The 19,336-nt window shown below is 36.0% G+C and overlaps 1 protein-coding gene across 3 annotated transcripts in view; it reads left to right on the top strand.

The window, feature by feature from the left end:
• The window catches only part of LOC145686318 (afadin-like), a 187,518-nt gene that overhangs the window by 26,728 nt on the left and 141,454 nt on the right, over positions 1–19,336 (top strand). The window contains exon 2 of one of the 3 annotated variants that reach the window (XM_081759519.1): positions 14,557–14,653. The exons of the other annotated variants lie outside the window; for them this stretch is intronic. The gene's annotated coding sequence lies outside the window, so the exon portion shown is untranslated. The remainder of the gene's footprint in view (positions 1–14,556; positions 14,654–19,336) is intronic. 3 annotated transcript variants of the gene reach the window in all.

Raw genomic sequence — 19,336 nt, 5'->3', positions numbered from 1 at the left:
AAAGAAAAATTTAAATATTTATATTGGGTAATCAGTAAGCGCAAGAATTTCTCTAGATTAGGGAAATTTCCCTCAAACTACGAACACTGCTTGTTATTGCTGCGATACCCATGTAACTTTTACAGCATGAAACTAAAATATCAGGTTATCAGGAACATATTTTTTTTTTCTTTAGCATAGCACAAATACACTCCCTTTTCGAAAGCAAAATCTAAAAATTGTTCGTGTGGTGCACAACTTACGCTACTTGGAAATTATTTATGGTTCACTCGGACGCAGAATAACGCCGTGTCTGTGTCTTGCAATATTGTACCCCTCCCAACTTTCGACACTCTGAACAAAAATTTCTGGGTGCGCACCTGATTACAGTTTATACCTTAAGAATGTAACTACAAACTTCAGTTCATAAATAATACTAATACTAATACTAAGAAGGAGGAGGAAAAGCAACAAATGATATTGAATAGTGACTTTTGAATGGGTATTATATGCGTAATTGCTTCAGTTTAGCAGTTCAAGAATTCGGCTTCTTTTTTCTTTCCCTTCTGTTTTTTTAGTGTACCTTAATAATTTGCTCTGAGAATCGTAACTGTTCAAACATTACTATAGTATGCTATAAATAAAATAATAACAATAAGACTGATTTATCACACATATATAAACAAGAAAAAATACTACGTCAATGAGTGAATTACTTGAAAGAAAACACAAATAATTTAGATTAATGAAGCTATCAAATAAAAAAATCGCATACAGCGCAAGTCGAGAGGTCGCTATACTGCCCACTATCACATTGGTCCAGGTATTTTATTACATTCAGGCACAAGACCATAGATCCATATTTAAAAAAAAAAAAAAAAAAAAAAAGTCGATAGGCGGACGAATATAGACACTATTAAACATGTCGAATGCAAGCATCATTAAAGTTGTTATGCGTAAATTGAGGTAAATCAATAACATTATTTTCATCCAGTATAAAAATTCTGGGGAGGGCAAGCTTTGCTTCTAGGGGGAGCCGGCACCCCCTCTGCCGTGTCGTGACAAAACGCTGTAACTTTGGCGGAGCAGTTTTGCGAAAAAGAGCCGTAAAGTTTTCATCCGAAAATGTGATTTTGTATCGTGTAGAACCAGTGTATCTTGACTTTGGAAACACGTGGTTACATGTAATGTTACGTAAATGCATGTTGTGTGATTAAATTTGGTGAAAATTGATTGGTTGACCATTATTGCCTAGTTACACTGGTTCTACATGATACAGATCACATTTTCGGATGAAAACTTTACGGCTCTTTTTCGCAAAACTGCTCCGCCAAAGTTACAGCGTTTTGTCACGACACGGCAGCCCTGGACCCTCTCTAGTTCCGCCTATGTCAATTCCTGATATATGCTCTTGCAATGTGGAAGTGGTGATGCCTTGAGTCGCTCTCTCTCGCTCGCTCACTCACTCTCTACTTATACAGAATATAAAAGTGGCTGTATGCGTGTGTTTCAACATAATTCTAATATATCTAGAGCAATTTTAACTATATTTCTTACAGTCTGGAAAAGAGTACTGTCGGGCTACATATCAAAAATGCTAGAAACGGGTCGAAATTAGTATCGAATCCATAGTTTCGTGGTCGCTTAGATGAATAGTTCTACTTTCAACTCAAGTCCAATTAAGCTCCCATTAGCACCCAGGGTGGTTGCGTAGCGACATAAAAATATCGACATCAACCGATATTAGAATCGAATCATAAGTTTTCAGCGCCGCTAACAGTGCCGCATTTCCCATTAGTTCACATTAGTCCACATTTCACATTAGTCCCATTGCCTAGAGGGCAACATATTTGTAGCGTGCGAAGTTTAAAACTTGAATAATGTCTTAATTTTTTCCTTATGAAAAAGTTAAAAATCAAGAGCAAATATACTATTTCATGAACAATCCTCTTTTACTATTGTAATATGTTTAATAATAGCGTTAGAAATCCAAAAAATAATTCAGAACATGTTTCACATTTGTTATTTTTTGTTACGTAGTTGTAGCTGTAGCATCTAGTGAGTGGTATTTAACTGTAATAAATTCACTAATTAAGCATACTCGAATTAAGTTTTATTTTTAAGTTACGGATGAAGGGGCGGAGAAATATGTAGTTATTGGGAACGACGAGAGCAAAAGTGTGTATGTTTACCGAGCTTATGTGCAGAGATCGGAAGATGCAGAAGATGAGGGGCAAGATTAATGAACTTGAACAGAGGTTGAAAAAGAAAAGAAAGAAATCAAATGATGGAATGATGGACTGTAGCCGTGAATTAGAGATAATCTTTTGTTGTAGTTATGTAGACCTTGAATTCTTTTGCTGTTGTATTTCGGTAATCCCCGGGAGAATATTGGGATGAGACTGTGCTTTTGACAATTTGTTTTTGGCAATACCGGGAGAGTGTTAGGTTATATTAGTTAGCCGGACATGGTGTTGATTATGAATAATCGAACAAAGTGTTGGAAAATAGAAACAACAAATGAAGGATGTTACTATGTAGAAATAAATAACGTGTAATCGTGTTGATGTAGAAATGGAGCCATAAGTGGCTGAAGTCTTTTGTATGTTAAGGAAAGTTAGATCCAGTGTGGCAATTGATATTTTAGGGTTTATGTGCCAAGCGTGGCTGTTGATAATAAGGTTGAAGATCCGAGAGTGGACACTGTTATGTTAGGTTGATGAGCCAAGAGTGGCTTTTCATGTTTTAGTGGCTTATGGCAATGCCAAGTGGGATTATAGTTTTTGGGATTCAGATAGGCTCCTGTTTAATTGAGTGTATTGGTTTAAGTCAATTAAAGGTTGACAGTGAAAAGAAAGTGGTATAATTCATTTGTAAACTCTAGTAGATTTGAGAAGTTAATTAAAGTAATACTTTGCTTCACTGAAGGTAGCAAAAATAAACAATTATAATACATATCCTTAGGGGGGAGTAGAAGTCCGAATTTTTTCGAAAAATTGAGTATCTCACAAGCCGTTGAACTAATAGCTGAAATTCAGCATATAACTCTTTATTAAAAATAAACAGAATATGTCCTGACATTTTTTTTATGAGCGGGGGCTGCATTTTCTATATATTGGAAATTGGTACTGGATTGATTTGTAAAAATAATCGAAAACGATTGATATTAGTTAAGAAACAAATTGAGTAATGAAAACTACAGTTCTTCGAATTTTATACCCACTGTTTTCTATTTATAATTGCAGAAGCTAGTGTTTAATATATGGAGCGTTCAGAACATCAGGAAATCAAGCCATAAAGTTGAGAGAAAATGGCCATAAAATTTGTATTCTAAACTTAATTACATAGGCATTTTCAATTAGTACGGCATGCTTAATTATATAGAAAATTAGTTTTTCTTTCTATTTTACGTTCGTCTACTTTTCGTTGATTTGAGACTTTTAAATTTCATCCTATTTTTTACTGAAATGTGTATGTAAGGCAACTTAATTCGGAAGATGAGAAACACTTTACCCTTGTATATATTAAAGGTCAGGTCCACCAGTATTGTAACAGGGAGGTGCTTGAGCCATTGACGGTAGAAATTCAAACTCCGATAAGTGATAATTTCACAGTCTTGTTTTATTACAAGTGTAACCTCTTTAGTCAATGGAGAGGAGGACGTGGATCATGGGTCAGAGTTGACGACGGTGGGTTTTGGTGGGTCGGAGTTGGTCGCAATGGTTCAGAGTGGTTCATAGTTGGTGGTGGGTCAGAGTGGATCACGATGGATGATGGGTTAGAGTGGGCCAATGGGTCATTTGTGTGTTGGGTGATAGTGGGTCATGGTGGGTCGTGGATTAAATTTTCATTGACCCACACCATCTCTGGTTAAAATTGTACTAAAGAGAAGAGGCACCGAAGATACATGTCGGATATTATGCTCAAATTTTGCACATAGATAGTACCCCACCAGAAAGCAATAAATCTGAAATGGTTCACGGTACCACCTCCTAGAACTCGAGATGTAGGGGTTTGTCTGATTGGCTAAATTAAGACCTCAATGATTTATCCTTCAACAAGCAAGCTTTTTATGATCATTTCCGTGGGAAAGTCAGAAAAACACGTGCCTAGCAATCGTAATATGGATAGTTCGCGTCCACCACGGGGTATTTGTTTAGTAATTTTTTGACTCACCTAAATATAAACAAATCACACATATAGGCAATTTAACATATTTTGGGAGAGTAATTTCGTGGTTCGTTGGCGCTTCATCGCGTTTCTACCAATGGTAGTAAAATTTTCAAAATGGAACTGGGGCCACCGCGGATCGTCGCTGCGGGACCACCAATTTTTGGCGAGAGGTCAATAGTTGACCATCTGTAGTCCACCGATGCTTGCAGCTTAGAGTAATGAACGATGTCTTTGCCTTGTAGACTTCATGACTACCGACTTATTATTATTATTATTTGTAGTAATAGTAGTATAATTGATATTAGAATAATTATATTGTCTATGTATTGTCTCAGTAGGACTACGCACAGGATTTGGCTAGTTTTGGTTCGACTCGACTCTAATCCGAGTCGAGTTGGAGGAAATTTTTCGCGCCAAGTCCTAGAGTAGACCTTAAATATGTCTGTTTCTAGTCGAATCGAGTTTCAAAGAAAAGTCGCTCGTGCCCATCCCTACTAATGAGAGCTTAATCGGAGTTAAGCGAAATCGAAAGTCACACTATTTCTCTAAGCGACGCCGAAAACTATGAATTCGACACTAATATCGATCATTTTCTAGCAATCTTTTATATGTATCCCCCTCCCATTCGCCATAGGTAACCCAACAGCACTCTTTTTCAGACTATAAGAAATGTGGTTAAAATTACTCTAGGCCAGTAATTCTCAATCTAATTCCTATCACGATCCCCTTTTATCACATCCTCTTGCCAGCGACCCTTTTATAATTTGTTTTATAATAAGCTTGTGTGGGATTTTTAACATACCTATTTCTATAATAGTAGAATCCATTTCTTGCTTATAGTGAACAGTACCGTGGCATGGAAAATTAGCGCCCGGGACGAGAATATACGACGTTTTCGTACATATGAGTGAGGTCGACAGACTAACTGCGAATCGCCACCATGGTTGGCACGAAGCTCAATAAAATTTTCAAAAGTAAACCCTGCCTTTCCTTGATTTTGAGCACATTTTATTACGTTTTTCCTTCTATTTTATACATGTGCACATGCACCTTCCTAACATGAGTAACACACTTCCTCCGAAATTTGTGCCCCCTTTTTTCGGCGCCCGGCACTGACAGTGGATTCAGTAACTGTGGTATCTATATTCCCAACGACGAAGGTGCTGGTTCAAGATGGATGTTAAACTCCTTCATTGAAGACGTCATTAACGTATCTGATCCCACAACTTCTTGACCAAATAATAGAATGATCATGCGACAAGTCTTTGCAACTGGTTTTCTGTAACGAAGACTTGGACAAGTTCTGCCTGATGAGGAGAGAAGAATATCGTGATCTGGTATCTGCTGCTGGTATCTGCATACAGCTCTGCGAAGGCTTCATCATGCTGGGTTACGTGGCCGTGTTGCTGCCGTGATGGAAAACTCTCAGACGACCACAAAATTTACCGTCTCGCGTTTGCACAGGCGAATGTGGGTCGCAATTGGGAAAACGTAGTTTTCTCAGATGAATCCATATTCACAACATCAAATGAGGGACGCCGTTTTGTGTATCGTCCGAGAGGCACCCGATATGACCCTGGATATGTGGCTGCTTGCAATCGCAGTGGCCATGTATCTATTTCATGTTGGGAATGGATTTCCAGTCGCGGAGCAGGACAGCTTCACAGAATTGAAGGACATCTGGACAGTACTCAGTACTTAGACATTATGAGTAATATCATGGTGCCATCTGTACGAGTATTACAGCCTGATGGTGTAATTCAGTTCCAGCACGACCAGTCGCCAATACATACTTCCCGTGTGGTTCAGGAATGGTTCGCAGGGCAGCCTGAGATTGATTTAATTGACTGGTCGCCTCGTGGAGCAGACCTCAATCCCATAGAAAATATGTGGGCAGAAGTGAAGCGCACTCTAAGGGACAGTTGGCCTGAAGCAGATCCACCAAGAACTCAGGATGACCTGTGGCATCTTGTTTCCGGAGCATGGCTGGAGGTAGGGGAAGGAGATAGATTTGTCACCCATTTAATAGATTCCATGCCCAGAAGAATGAGGCGTGTAATAAATTCAGAAGGGTCTTGAACACAATATTAATGTCCCCGCCTTAACTCCCGAAAACAGCTCTTTTCAAAAACGCTTCTGAAAATATTTCTAGAAGTAAACCACTCCTTGTATCCGAATTCAGTGCAATTCTACTAACAAAAAAAAAATAAATAAATAAAAAATAAATAAATCGCTGCAGGCTTTGAACTCAAGACCTCTTCATTGCCAAGCCCGTACTCTACCAGTGAGCTAACATGAACACGCAACCCAAAGACGCCTTTCAATTTCTGGTATTCGATGACAATGATGCTCATATGCTTTGCAAATGTTGTATTCAACTTGGGATATTCCGCAACACACACACATATAAACAAAGCGAGAGAGAGAGAGAGAGAGAGAGAGAGAGAGAGAGATGAATATACAAAAGCATATTCAACGTATTCGAATGAGACTCTAAGTAACGACATTCCGTTCTAAAGAGAATTTGTGTTTCTTCCCGTGACGTTAAGGGGATCGGGAAAAATTAGTGTGTCTTGAAGCAAGATCCGACTTTGGATACTCTGTTTATACACTTTCTATATCCGTAGGAATATACTGTATTTCACGAATGTAAATGACATGCTGTAATGAGAATATTGGGAAGCTAGATCTGTGTGACAAATAGCTGCAAATAAATACACTACATAATTTATTTATTGCTATTGAACGATTTTCCTAACTTGTATTTAACATTCTCATATATAATACCGACCTACTGTGAACACCTACCTATCTCAGATATTATATTTTAAACATAATAATTACTATGTTCTGCAATGATTATGTTATATATATACAAGTGGTGTGTTTTAATGTAATTATTTTATATAATTTTTCATGCATTGCGGAAAATACAATTTCATAAAAAAAATCACTAACCCAGACGGGGATTGAACTCGTAACCTTCAGATTTGAAACCCGACAGCTTACCAGTGAGCTAACACAATGACTTTCGGAAGCATGCTTTTAGTGAAATATATATAACGGTTCTAAAGATAATTATGCCATTCATATCCACTACAAACGCTGTTTTTGTTCTACTTTGACTTTTATTTTAGTACTCAGGCGATAATTATGTTCTATGTCTTAACTTTGAGCATTCTTTTACATATGGAAAGATTCGTTTACGTATCTAATTGTTCAATTACGTATGGAGAGCTAAATGACAAACAAGCAGTGCTGACATTAATACAAGGTTTCGAAATATTGTATGATTAAGTATTTCAATCAATGTTGCTTTTTTTTCTACACTTGGTAACAAGTCTTATTATATTTTAAAGAAGAAAAACATATCTGCAAACCTTTTTCCCCGATTGCAAAGGCTGGCTTGGAGGTTCGAACCTGGTTTACTTTTTTCCGAAGATACCCGAAGCTGGACTTTGAAAATTTTTGCCTCAAAACACCAATAAAGAATGCGCTCAACCTTTTTGAGACAAGGTGTACCCTTTCGTATTGCCTCGTAATATATTTTGTTTCTGTAGGTTAGGGATAATTTTCATTTTTAAATGTGTGTCTAAATCTTAATGTGCCTTTTCATACTGCCTTGTGATATATATTTTGTCTTCGTAGGTTAGGGAAATTTTAATTTATTGTGCCTTTTGATATTGATATTGCCTCGTGATATATATATATGTAGAGACCGGATCTTTAGGCACTAAAAACCTAGAAAATAGGCAGGCAAATAGGCACTAAAAATTTAAAAAATAGGCAGTAAAATAGGCACTAAAATGTAGCTCGAAATAATGAAGATAAATACTCAATACCATTAAAAAATAGATTCAAGTCATAAATAATGCTCAAAGAATATAGAAACATACTTCTTTGTCAATATCTTCTTTTATTGCATATATAAAAACGAAGCTTGCTATGCATTCCATATATACTGGGTGAGCCTGGAAGATGTGCACATACTCCTGGAGGTGATTTGTAATATCAAAATAATACAAAATCCTCTTGCATGTTGTGGAATTCCGCGTCGTATACGAGTGACAGGGGGGCCAACTTGAAATCGAAAATCGAATCCTGACAATTGGAGCGAGACATAAAAGTGTGTACATACTTTGGGAGGTGATTCGTGACATTCAAGAGGACTTTTTGTCTTCGTTTCATGTCACGAATCACCTCCTAACGTATGTGCATATCTATCTGTTCCGTTAAAATTGTCAGGATTCGATTTTCGATTCCAAGCTGCTACCCCTGTCAATCGAACAGGACGCGGAATTCCACATGCAACAGGATTTTTTGTCTTCTTTTCATGTCACGAATCACCTCCCAACGTATGTGAACATCTATCTGTTCCAGTCCAATTGTCAATATTCGATTTTCGATTCCAAGTTGGCACCATTATCACTCGCACACGACACGGAATTCGACAAACTACAAGATAACTTTTTGTCTTCTTTTGATATCATTCATCAGCTCGGAAGTATGTGCACATCTTTGAAGTTCACCCTTTGTATACATTGTATACATTTACAAACACCTAATATACGTATATATGTATGTATTATTTATGTTATATAAATTATATATTTTTCCAATGAAGGCTTATTTTGAAGAAAATGCATAGAATAGGCAACATTAGGCACTAAAGCAATTATTTAGGCAGTATAGGTCGAAATAGGCAAAATAGGCAAAATAAAATTGGCTTAAATTGAAACTATAACCCCGTATATAAACTTTAAAACGTTATTTTTGATCATATCTTTAATATTAAAGAATAGGCATTTTGCCTAACATCCGGTCTCTATATATATGTATACAGTGGCGGATCCAGGATATGATCAAGGGAGGGGCTAAACCATAGTTTGCCGTTTTATCCAGTGTAAAACAGGATTGAAGCCCATTTTATCCAGTGTAAACCTGAGCGTCAAGGGGGGGGGCTATAGCCCCTATAGCCCTCCCCCCTTGGATCCGCCACTGTATATATATATATATATATATATATATATATATATATATATATATATTCGGTCTATTGGATTATTAAGGGTGATCGGTGAAAGATTTATAGAAAAAGGGAAAGAGGTGTATGTTGTATTTATTGATCTAGAAAAGGCTTTCGACCGCGTGAATTGGGAATTGTTGTTGGGAGTTCTAACAAAGATAGGGTTGGAATGGAAAGATAGAAGACTCATAAGAAACTTATACATGAACCAACAAGTAAGTGTTAGAATAGGGGAAGAACTGACGGAAGAGAGTGCAATTGGAAGGGGAGTTCGACAAGGATGCTGCCTCTCGCCAACACTATTTAATGTCTATCTAGAAGAGATAGTGAAAAAGAGCCTACATGATGATGATGGCATTTCGGTAGGAGGTAGAATGATTAGATGCATAAGATTTGCAGACGATATGGCCCTTGTTGCAGAATCTGAAAAGAAAATCAATAAAATGTTAGAAAAAATGAGAAGGGGCTTTGAAGAATATGGGATGAAAATAAATGTTAGAAAGACAAAAGCCATGGTGATTGGAACAAAGGGGTCTGTGTCAAATATAAAAGTAGGAGGGGAGAAAATAGAACAAGTGAATAGTTTTCGATACCTGGGTAGTGTTCTTAGTAATGACATGAAATGCGAACGTGAAATAAAAGCAAGGATAGGAATGGCGAAAGAAGCCTTTAAAAGAAAGAAAAGTCTGTTTTGTGGGACCTTGAACAAAGAGTTGAGAAAAAGACTCATAAAATGCTTCGTGTGGAGTGTTGTGCTGTATGGGGCGGAAACGTGGACATTGCGTAAGGGTTACGAAAATCGACTGGAAGCCTTCGAAATGTGGGTGTGGAGAAGAATGGAAAGAGTTAGTTGGGTCGAGCGGAAAACGAATGAGAGTGTGTTAGAAATAGTGGGTGAGAAAAGAACACTTTTAGATATTATTAGGAAGAGGAAGAGAAACTGGTTGGGACATTGCCTAAGAAGAGATTGCATCATGAGGGACGTCCTAGAGGGTATGGTGGCGGGAAAGAGAGGGAGGGGGCGAAGGAGACTACAATTAATGGACGATATTAAAACAGAAAGATCATACGCGAAGACGAAAAGGTTAGCGGAGGACCGTGGAGCATGGAAGCTTCACAGCTGCGGCAAGTGACCTGCCACTAAAGGCAGAATACCTATGATGATGATGATATTCGGTCTGTGCAGATTCGGTAAAACTTTATTTTGGACGTACCTCTGAATTTTAATATTTTTGTTTAAATATTACTTCGTGCTATATTTTGTCTTTGTAGTTTGGGTAAAGGTTTAATTTAAACGTGCCATTAGTACGGTATGAAATTAGCTGTTCGTGACCACGTAGTAAGTGCATATTTGCCTCGTCGGAAATGGATATAGTTGAAATGTCACTCAACTTGCCGTTCTTGTATGAAATGTAATTTGTCATGTGTCACCATCACTCTCTAAAGAAACGAACTGGAATTTTAAAATGATAACAGTCTTAAGAATGATAATAGTTTTGATAATGACGTTTTATTTTCTTTCATATGGACCCTGTCGTAGAAAGGTAGACGTAGAGTTTTTTTTTTTCATGATCCAATTGTAAATATTTCACCTCACATTAACAGTAGTTTTCTTTCATAGTAGATGTATTATGTGCTGATGCATAAGCATAAAATAAAGTAATATATGCTACTTACTTACCTTTAAGTTGGAATGAAAATGTAGTAGCAATAATACAGGCTTATGTCGTTGCTTTATTGGATGAATGGCAGGGGTTATAAGTAAGGAACGTCCAAATAATAATCATAATAATAATATTTTGGGTAATGAATAAGTAGAGAGGATGGACCACTAGTTCTTGAGTGATCGTGAATTAAATATGTATTAATGAAGATATTGAAATTTGAGAATCTAGACAATGTTTTATGCTAGATTAATGTAATAACAGAATTTCATAAAATGTCTTTGACATACTGCGATGTAGGCAAATATTTAATGACGATATTATTATTTTTTCTTTCTCTGATACTTGCTGTGATGTAATTGTTTAATGATTGGCACGAATAAAATAGTCACGAAAATTTGACTTTGTAATTTCAAATACTGTTTATAAACTTAAGCTTATACAATTCTAACCGTTTTTTTAAGCAATGTACAATTTAAGTTTAACAACGCTGAGTTTTCTTTCACTCTAAACAAGAACTTGAAATCTTCCGTTGCGCGTATGAATCAATTCTGTTGGGTTAGATTAGCCCTAGTAGATAATAACTTAATTTTTTTTTTTTTTTTTTGGAATATAAACGTATCATATATTTCATAGTTAGAAAATCGAAAGCTAATACAACCTGATTTTTTAAATTTTTTTTACAATACCCTGAATTGGTATTGTTATGGTGTTGTGCTACACCATGTTATTTGATGTACTTTTGATGTTCCCACAAAACGTTTCGTGATGAGAGGAAGCTGCTGTTCGACAGATGAAATTTTTTCCTTTGAAACAGTGTAGGTATATCTTAACATCTCTGCAATGTTTTCTCATTTGTTCAGTTAATGTCTACATCATATCCTTGAGCAATAAGGCATTGTGCGGTTCTTTCAAGAATGGCCCCACCCCATCGGGAGCACCTTTCCCATGTCCAGTTTCTGAATAGTCCCGTGTAATATTCTTGCATTTTATAATTGATGTTGACGGGTAAGTAGCAAATTTTTCAGCAACTTATGCGGATTTTTTCCTTTCGTAATGTTCTCTTGATGATGGTCGCCACCTTTTTCTCTTTATTCCTTTCTCTTTCGGATAATGACAATATGCATTTTATTTTTCCTTCTTCCTTCCTCTTTCTCCACCTTTCTCGTTCTCCTTGAACTCTTCGTACTTAATAGGACCATTCCTGATTACCAACCGATGTTTCTTTTTGGCTTCTCTCTTTCTTTCTAGCTTTTCCTTTTCACTTAATCGTTTTCTCGGCATTTTAAACTATGAAAAAAAAAAAAAATAATAATAACTTGTAACAAATGTTACTTCTTACAGACCACTACACAAGAAACATTTAGAAACATAAGTGGCCAAGTTCACAGGTTTTACTGTGTATATATAGTGGGTACACAAGGCATTTCCGCACTGAGTGACTATCACCACGATGATTAGCGATCCACAGTTAGTCAGGGTATCAATTTTCATAAATATCTAGCTGTCACGATTCGCGTACGTCCCTTGGCAGCCGTTCTAAAGTCAATCTGCATCCATTAATCAACTCCTTGTGTGGTGATCTCGTACAGAAAAGAAATGTTTATGTATCCGTATTGTAATTTTTGATGTCCTAGGGACATGCATTTATAGGGGGCTCCGTCCCCAAACACTCTCTAAAAAGTATATTTACATAACATTGTAGTAGGGTGTTGTTTATAGGGGTGGTTGGAAACAGAGAATAAAGAATTCATTGTTTCCTTGCCAGTTGGAGGGTACTAATTTTGCGCAGTAATGCAATACAGATGAATACGTGTCCAATGGGGAGAAAAAAATGTTTATTATTAACAGGGTGGATTGATTTAAATTAAATTTCAAAATAAATTATTTTAATGTGAAAATAAGTAAAATTTCGTTTCTGTTATTTCGATTATGGGAGATAATAATCATATTACAATGACACTCAAATGTATGCACATCACATATGAAAACGAGTGTCACACAGAGGATGATCAGGGAAATCCCGATTTGAACGGGTAATGGGGCTATCCTGCTTTCTTCTTTTCGTAACATGGGTTTTTTAAGTCGTTAAGTATTCCAACAGAGAAGTCACCATGGACATTTAAGACGAAAATTCTTTTCTGTGCGCGTCTGTTTGTTCCCAGATAATAGGGGCGTATTTAGAGGGGTCCGGTTCCCTCTTCGAAGCTTTTTCTTTTTATCAGATTTTATAACTTTAGGCGAAATTTATGTATTTTATTTGTATTTCGTAATATAATATGCCCCTGCCAAATGTCAGTAACTTTTGTGAAGAAAAGTTTCATGTTATGTTGATAAACGTTGCTGTACTTTTTCCTTTATTGCTTAGGAAACATTGTTTGGGATTGAAATGGGTTAATGATTGGGGATTGATTCAAAATTCAACCCCAATACTTTAACTTAAATTGCACAATTAACATTTGATACTATTTCCTAATTTTTTTTTTTTTTTTTTTTGTTCAGTTCGCGACTTGTATTATACGAGGAGAAAGATTTGATTTAAATAAATAAAAAAATCAACAAAAATGATTAAAAAAAACTTTTCCACCCTGGTGATTATCAGTTTAAGAATGAACACGGAAGTGAAAAAAGAGTATATTACAGGTACGATATGTTAAAATAACAAATACAGTTATACAACGTTGTAAAAGGGTATATGTGCGTCTAATCCGGAGCTTCCATCTTCGGAAGATTAGTCCTTTGCCTTTTGTTAACGCGTTCATGTTAGAGGAAATTTAATACCTAGGTGTAAAGGGAAGGTTCTTTATCGAAATTCAATACCCAATTCAGAGGGTAATGCTGAGCGAGCGGTAGCGATTGAAGGCGGGTTAGTAGCGATGTTGATAACTTCCTCTTTCAAAATTCAGTGGAGATGTGAGCCAGCGTTCTAGAACCCTACCGCTAGGACATTTATTCCTTTAAACCCTGGCACTTTTTCAACATGACAGTGATATTTTATGAATGGATGGGTTAGGGTAGTGTAGATTACATTATGTTAGGTTTGGTTTCGTTCAGTTATCTTACTATATTGGTTTGACGGGCCAGGGCTTATCGTAACTTAACCCGAGTTATTTTGTTGTGTTTATTCATTAATATGTATTGTGTCCGTTACTCCACACAATGTTTTGATTTCAAGTTAACACGTACTTCAAGATTATTGCTTTTGTCTTGGTTGTGAGTTAGTTGGTGGTTTTAGCAAATTTCTTTGTTTCGTGGTGTTAATTATTGTAAATATTTGGTGTTGCAATGTACGATTTCCAGATGTGTTATATATGTTGTGGTTGTTAAGGGTACTTGATCACGGGTACGATTAGCACGCAGTTTTTCTTTTTTTTTTGTGTGTGTGTGTGTGTTTATCCGGGATGGAAGTTAAAATAGTGTGAGTCATTATTTGATGTATTTGTTGTTTTATTCGTAATATACGTGAGTTGCAGTTGGTTGATTGTGTATTGAAATAACGGTATTTTAATTATATTTTTGGAAGGAGATCGATGAAAACGAAATTTAGAAAGGATTACGTCATGCTTGTGTTACAGTGTTTTGCATTGCATACTTGTAAATAGTTTATTTCTTTATTATTCCTTTCCACATTTACAATTTCTACTTGTTTTTCAGGAATATAATTAAAATATTGTTTTATTATTAAGTAATCGCTTTAAATTTTCTTTATTTTAGCGGGATACCAACTAACGAAATTTATCCAATTAAAATATGTAAGAACGGAAGAGTATTACCTAAGTATGTAACTTTATGCATTCGACATACCTATCAGGTAAGTAATAACGAAGAATTTGAGGAGACACAAATTTGTACAAGTTGTAACTATGCTGGCCACATTGTAAAACACACATTATAGGTTAAATCAGTTTTTTTCATACCGCGGATCGGAACCGTTTCTCGAAATTATTTTTAATGAATCTTAGTAAAGTGCGGTACTTTATATTTTACCGGTTCCCCGTCAACATGTTTCCGTAGTTTTGCGGGTCCACGAATATCGAAAGCTTGCAAACCACTGGTGTAAGTAATATTCTAATACATACCAGAGTTTAGTTTTCCTAGATTACGCCTACTAATTGGGTACAGATTTGCAGGATCTAGATCGTTATAGTTGGTATCCCGATGTGGATTTTTATGAAAATAGTTCGGTGACGTTGTGTGTTGTCATTTTTAAATTGTTAAATATTTACGGAAAACTTTACAATATACGTTCCATCAGTATACGCTTCGATAAGTAGCACCGGTTTACAAGATACAGTAGAATAGGGTCGCGGACATAATCACCAGCAGCAATTAGAGTAGGATAGGGTAAAGTTAAGTTACGTAAAGATAAGTAGCGCAGGATAGGGTGGAGTTAGCTTATACTTACGGAGCTTTGGGTCCCTTTTGTTAAGATTAATCGGGTGTAATTTCTTGTCTGTGCGTAAGGATACCAACTGGAGCAGCCATTGTAAAGTGAACCCAAAATATACTCACGTGTGCCTGTTAATTTAGTGTGTTTTGTCTTGACGGCAGTGTGTTGATTGTGTTAGTACTTTTCTGTGATGATTCGTGGTTAAAAAGGACCTGATTGGTTGGTGATATAATGTTATTATCCGATGTGTGTATGTTGTCTGCTGTTCTTGTATGAGTGACTTGATCATGGAGTACGATTAGCACAAAATTTTCTATTTGCTGTTTGTTGGAGGTGGATATTATAATTTACTTGATTATTGAAGTAGTGAAATTTTTGTATTTTTAAAAAGAGGTCTCTTAAAATAAAGTACGTAAGGTTACTTCATTGCCGTGTTCCCCTTTCACTTGGCTCTCTTCTAATTGCTTTCAATCAGATATCTCTGTTTTCATACATGCAATATTTCTTTTATTCGACGTGTATTTAATAAACGTAATCTATCTCTTACAATCGCTGCTATTAGGTAGTGATCAGTGATACAGTCAGCTCGTCTAAACGACAGAACACTAGTCATACTAGACTGTCTTCTATCTACTAAAATGTGATCAATTAGATTATGTATTTTTTTCGTCTGGTGAGGTCCAAGTATATTTATGAACGTGGCGATGTGGGAATTTCGTACTCCTCACGATAAGGTTTGTGAATGTTGCAAAGTTCACTAGTCTTGATTTTTTTCTGTAGTAATTTTTTGAAGCTGATAAGTCATTTTCAATGCTGGTTCCAAATTTTACTGAAAAATTTATCCCGGATTTTCTTTCATATCTTTTCTGAAATTCCTGGCCATGGAAGTAATGAAACCTGTTTATTTGTCAAGCAAATGCAGGAACGAGAAACCCTTCGTAGTATTATTACAGAGTGGAATGCAAATTTACTGGGATTATCCGAACCAAACGAAGTAAATGTATTGGTTGTTTTCTGTTGGTCTTGTAAGTTGCTGTTCGTTGCTTGACTACTTACTAATACAAACCTCCGTGTATCAATAACAACTATTAGTTTATTAGAAAGATACATTTTTCTTCTGGTAAAACTACTACGTTTTGAACTACTGTAAGACTTCTAGGAAATCAGAGGACAGGAACCAAGTTTTGAGGCCCGAGTTGAATATTCCCATTGTTTTAAGGTAGAAATATTTGACAGTAGCTAGAGTATTGAATGAAATCGTAGGTGATCTGATGTGATATTCAGATGCTGATTTTTTTCCATTTGTGTAATATGTAGGGATCAAACAGAATGAGGGTACAAACAGAATGAGGTCAGGTAGTGCTCCCGTTCTTGTTATCGTCCGTTGTTTGATGAATAATCAGTCAGTCATCAACATTTGAAGAAATGCAAAATTCCTTCGGTTACATTACCAAACAGGAAATTATACATAAATTACTTTAAATATAACATTTAGGCAAATGCATGTGAAAAAGAGAACATGCATGATAAATTTGATGTGAAAGTGACTACATAATTACATCATCAAGATGAAGAAATTAACTGATAAAGATGATAAAAGCGTTATAAAAACTTCCTTTTCTCGTCGTATTGTCAGTGAACGAACACAACACACACCGGGTACTCTTAGTCAGAAGTGGAAAAGGGCTTTTTGGAAATAAGTCGAAATGTTTGAAAATATTTAAGGGTCAGTCCATGTCAATTCATCCAGGTCATGAAACCCATAGTCTCAGAATGGCATGAGGATTTTTTTGTTTACTCTACTTGCCATCCTTATTGATCACACCAAATTTTAATTTGATATCTTATATACTCTTTTAGTTATTTTTTTTTTAGTTTGGTAAAATATACGTTTTTGTTGTTGTCGAGGGTTAAAGAGATTACGACATTGATATACTAAAAAGATCATAACTTTGTTAATTCTCATCATATCACAAAGATTTTTTCACTAAAATGATCACAATAAGATACAGAATAAAATAAAAATACATTCAGTTGCTTGTACTTGAATTGTTGTAGTAAATATTAGCTCAAACCTGGATATTACGATTTTTTTAAAGAAAAAACATAAAATTTTAAAATACAGTAAAAACTTAAAGGCACTACATAAACCAAAGTATTTTATATGTATTTATAAGCCTAAAGGCATGAGCTAATGTGTTCTGAAAGAAAAACTGTGGGTTTTTAACTGCAAATATTTTTAAACCATTTATCTTTAGAGTACGGTCAGGTATTTCAAGAAAATCGTAGACCTTCACGTTGGCAGCCCTGGCGTTGTCCCTAATTGTCACAGGGACATGAACCATATCTCGTTACAAAGCTTATGGAACACAGATTCCAACAAGGTAACCCTCGTTTCCAACCCACAGAAGAAGAAGAAAAATGGCTTTTTTTAAAAAAAATATTTTGTCAGACTGTGGCAACACTGTTCATTGTCATACGCATGAAAAAAATTCTCGCATACACATCAGACATTGGGTGGAATCATAAAAAGTAAAGGGCCTAGGTGCAATAGCTTGCGAGATAAAAATTCGAAACCTCGTATATACTATGGTCAACCTGTATATATTTTACGAAGGAACTGTGGTCTACCCTCAGGTTGGCAACCCTGGCGACTTCCTTAATTGTCACAGAGACGCAAATGATACCTCGTTGCAAAGCTTACGGAACACTGGCTCCAATGAGAACTTTTGTGCCCCCCCTGGTTCCCAACCCACAAAAGAAGAAGAAAATAGCTATTCACTATGAGTTTAATGAATTATACATATTCATCACATACAACAGATTGAATATAATCAGTGAACGAAAAAAGAATTTACCAAATCATGAGTGGTTAAAGTCCTGAAGTGGTTCATTTACTATTTACAGTACACCATAGAGGTCCTGAAGTGGAATTACAGAAAATGTTTAAATAAAACACTAGCAACATTTTATTTCTGGGCTTGCATTTGTTTCAACATCTTGTTGCTCTGAAGATTGATTGAACCTATTTCCTTTTCGGAAAAATAATACATTCTTCCGGATGCTTTTGTGACTGGGAGGGGGGGTTACACATGAAATTATGTTACTCATAGGAATCCAGCAAACATCTTCGTTTGGGAGCCAGTGAAAAGATGGAGCAGGCCCATGGGGATGCATAAATTTAATTTTAACGTCTCCTTCATCTTCATGTTTTGACAAAACTAATCCAAAATACCACGGGTCATCATAAAGGCATGCAATGTAATTGTGCACACCCACAACAGGCATTTTCACCGAATAATTTTCTCCAGAAAAGTTGAATATTGTGCAAAAGTTGTCATCTAAACTTACTCGTTTTGTTCCAGTGGAGTCTTCAGATTTGGGCTCAAAGTGATGAAGACTACGTGTTCCAGGTACTGTCCTGGCTTGAGTGAAACGCCCTTCTAAGTTTTTTCGTGCCTCTATCAAGGTTTCTTTTCTAATCATTGTGAACTTTATATTTTCTATATTTTCCTTGAAAAAAAAAAATCGGAATTATCAATAGCATTACCAGGACTACGTTGGAGACTTGCTTTTGTCACGATGCGCTTGACAGTGACACCTATACCGTCACAAGGAGACTTCCCATGCCTGGTGGCAAAAAAACACCATGCAGCTTTTAATCCAAAGTCTTTTTCATGAACTCATGTGGTTCGGATTCCACGTTAATCAGTAGGTCCACGTCTCATATAGCCTCGCTGCTGAAAGGGACGCTAAACTGAAATCAACTCAACTCAACTCTTTTTCATGAACCTGAGGGCTGTAGGATTCGCACTCCTCAAGATACCGAACGAAATTGCTACCTAAACTGATATAAGATTCCAAATGAAATATATTTTTAATTTATTAAAAACTAAGACAGTTATCGCTTATGAGTAAAAATAATAAAATTATATTTTGGTTATTTGATTTTAAAGTTTACTGTAAAAGCTTATGCGCAGTTGCATTAGTTCTAGAACATTGATAAATTTACTGCAGCTTAAATAATTTAACATCTTCAGCTTGATTAAAATGTCATAATTTCATTACGCCTTACATGTAAATCATTCAATGAGTTTTTCAGAA

Source organism: Thermobia domestica, chromosome 5, assembly GCF_964235325.1.
Source record: "Thermobia domestica chromosome 5, izTheDome1.hap1.1, whole genome shotgun sequence".
NCBI lineage: Eukaryota > Metazoa > Arthropoda > Insecta > Zygentoma > Lepismatidae > Thermobia > Thermobia domestica.
This window is presented reverse-complemented; position numbering and strand designations above follow the sequence as displayed.